Source organism: Diceros bicornis, chromosome 9 (genome assembly GCF_020826845.1).
Source record: "Diceros bicornis minor isolate mBicDic1 chromosome 9, mDicBic1.mat.cur, whole genome shotgun sequence".
Lineage (NCBI taxonomy): Eukaryota > Metazoa > Chordata > Mammalia > Perissodactyla > Rhinocerotidae > Diceros > Diceros bicornis.
This window is the reverse complement of record NC_080748.1, coordinates 74073088-74076570: the sequence shown is the minus strand read 5'-3', so window position 1 is coordinate 74076570 and position 3483 is coordinate 74073088. Positions and strand designations below refer to the sequence as shown.

At 40.2% G+C, this 3483-nt stretch overlaps 1 pseudogene; it reads right to left on the bottom strand.

Annotated features, from left to right (window-relative positions):
• Positions 1-1119: 1119 nt before the first annotated feature.
• LOC131410012 (large ribosomal subunit protein eL8-like) lies at positions 1120-3064 on the bottom strand (annotated as a pseudogene).
• Positions 3065-3483: the final 419 nt, after the last annotated feature.

The window sequence follows — 3483 nt, the reverse complement described above, 5'->3', positions numbered from 1 at the left end:
TTTAGAGAATCAGATTATTTTTCACATGGGAAAGGACTATTTTCACTTACGATCCCAAAGATGGTCTTTAAGCTAGTGATCTGAGAAAAATTGCTGTACGAAATTAAAAAGTTTAAGTATTTTTGCAACAATGATGAAACGGGAACATCTTTTTAGTCTTGATGGAATGAAGCCACATGACAATTGATTTATAGTATGCACTACCACAGCCGTTAAGAGCTCTGGAAGTATTCCTGGTGTTGAAGGATGAGGCAGATGGGGTGTTCTAAAGAACAACTAGGGAGTTTATTTTGGCTTCAAAGCTGGTTACTATTATAAGAGATAGAAAACTGGGCAATAGCCAGCTGCAGCAGAAGGGACAGCCTCAACAGATGAGCCTGATATATTATTTTAAGAACTTTCTTCCAAAGCCAAGTCATAACACCTCATTGCTTTGTATGAAGTAGAAAACACATTTTCTTTGTAAGACTTGCTTTCCTTGAAAATGGTGAAAATCAATTACATAAATATGGGTGTTATTTTAATGTAAAAGTGGAGGAGCTCTTGATTCAATGATACAATGAAACATTACATTGTTGTCATGTATCTTGTTGGTACAGCCATCTCCCTATACAAGTGGCGTTCCTTAACCGGTCCCCTGGTTCCATTTTAAAAAAATCCATTTGCACTGGAGAGAGCAATACTCTCCAAATGTTTCATGGACTCCCCTAGTTCTCAGCCTCCCTTGTAATTGAATCGGGGCCATGTATCTAGATTAGGCCAATGGGCCATGAGCAAAAGGGACTTTTGTCACTTCTGGTCTAGGGCAGTTAAAAACCAGTATAGGTTTTCATAATCTTTTTCCCTTTGGTAGTGACCGTTTTGACATGGAGGAGCCACAGATGGAAGCAGCCTCTATCACTGAGTCTCCACATCAAGCAGAACACCAGCATTAGACATGTTATGAATGGAAAAGAAACTTTTGCTTTGATAAGCCATTGAAATTTCAGCATTTATTTGTTACTGTACCACAGGCTAGCGGTATACTGACTCTTATAAGAGGTCTTACAACCATGGTGGAATTGGGAACTACTAACCCATTCACTACTCGTAGTGTTGAGATAATCCCAGAAGCAGGGAGATTGATATCTGCTATAGATGTGGGCACATGATGGAGTTCCTGGGGGCCCTATTTTGGCATTGCTCATTTGTCTCCATACTGTTATTGTGTGAGCAGAATTGTCCTAGGAACTTTGATGATATAAGCAACAACAACAACAACAAAATGATCTTAGCTGTAAATCAATTCAGTATAAGGGTCAATAACATACACTTTCTCCCCTCAATAAACTTGCAGTCAGGTAGGAGACATGGGGCAGGCACCCAAGTAACTACAATACAAGGTATAGTGACAAAGAATGGTTCAGGGACTTGGGGAGATTACAAGTTGTAGATTGTAACTTAGAGAAGACAGGTCACCTGCATTAACCCAATTAAAAAACAACATGCAATATATAAGTATTCAAGCATGAGTTTGTGTGTTCTAGGATATAGTACTATGCAAAGTTGGAGAGAGAAGAGATTATTATGAGACTGGATTTGGTTTGAAGAATAATTTGTATTTTTATGTACACAAAAGTTAACATTGTACTTTTATCCCCGTTTGGTGGCAAGTTCTTTAGCTTTTGCATTTCCAGCTTGGCAATGAGAGCTGCAGATTTTGGACCTCTGATGTTGCCTCCCAGTGATGGTGGGTCTCATTCTATCTGGCATTGTAACTGATCCTGATAGCTCCCACCAGTGTAGCCAGAGCTCCTTTTTCTTCCAAGTTAAGCTGCGTGAAGGTGATGGTGGTGCGGGTCTTTCTGTGGACAAGACATCTCAATGTGGCCTTGCCCTTGATAATGAACTAGGGAACTCCTACTTTACAGCACAAGGCAGGCTGGAGGACTAGCTCAATGGGATCCATGCATGTGCAGTTGCCACCAGCTGAGCCTTCTGGCTCTCCACAAGGTGGTGACAGGATTAATACCTGCTTAAATGACAGGTGGTCTCAATGGGGACATCCCCTTTGTGGGCAGCTATCTTCTAGCCTGAGACAACAGCTTCTGCTTGTCTTGCTTTGTCTCTGGGCTGCACTTGTGGGCTGGCTTAAGAAGTTGAATAGCTGTTTGACGCCCCCCATCAAGGCCTGGGTGAACTGGTTAACTGAAGTGGGGCATTTTCAGACATTTACAGAGTCTTTGTCATTGACAAAGCAGGTGACAGAGGTGGTTATATCCCATTTGCAGGCCTACCTGGAAATCATAATTTGCTTTTGATTTGAACATTTTTAAACATTTCGATAGTATTTAAAGTCTTGGGGTCAAAATGATACATGTACATGTGTAAAATCAACAGGCCCCGTGTCAGGCCTGTCACCACCGTGAATCCCACAATGATTTATATTTGTACTGGGGTTTTCCAGATTATTCTCACAGAAATAAATCTCACCACTCAAGAAAGTCTAAATCTGTACTTCTAGAATTCAACATATGTAGATATGACTGTTAATATACAGTTTTTTTTCCCCATAGTGGAGTCTTGCCTTTTTTTTTAATTAAAAGGACTATATCAAATCAATTTTTATCACTTTTCTTCCTGGTAAAAAGAATGAATTTTTCATAAGCAATAAAGATGGCACCAGATCTTTTTGTCTTCTCTTTTTTTTTTTTTTTTTTTTTTGAGGAGATCAGCCCTGAGCTAACATCCGCCAATCCTCCTCCTTTTTTGCTGAGGAAGACGGCCCTGGGCTAACATCTGTGCCTATCTTCCTCCACTTTATATGGGACGCCACCACAGCATGGCTTACCAAGCAGTACGTCGGTGCGCGCCCGGGATCCGAACCAGCGAACGCCGGGCCGCCGCAGGGGAGCGCGCGCACTTAACCGCTTGCGCCACCGGGCCGGCCCCTTGTCTTCTCTTGAATAAAGGTATGACATTAGTGATACTGTGAAATTTATCGTCAGGATTCTGTAATTAATTATACTAAAAAACGTGGTCTTTTGTCTCTGTTTTAGTTGTATTGCTCTCTCTTACCTGACATTTTACTAATATACTGATGAAGAGATTGAAGAGAATAAAAATTGGGGTACTAGATTATATATATATATATACACATATATATATTTCTAGAAAAATATACGTATTCCTAGAAAAAAGTAGGTCTGATATAATTTTCATAAGAAACTATAATTCTAGGATCGTTTTAACTGTCCATCATATATCCCCTGAACCAAATTCTCTAGTTTTTATTACATTTTCTCCTGAGAAAGATAAATGAGGCACTCCATAGTGGAATAAAAAAACAGATTTGGTTTTTGGAAGATGGGAAAGTTCTGGTAAAATGCCAAGTGCTGAGCTGCAGGTTTTCAAAATTGTTTATTTTCAAGCCTACAGATGTTGGGAAAAATCACATGGAGCCTCGTTGCTTCTGACAGAGAAATAGGTCAGCCGCCCAGGTGG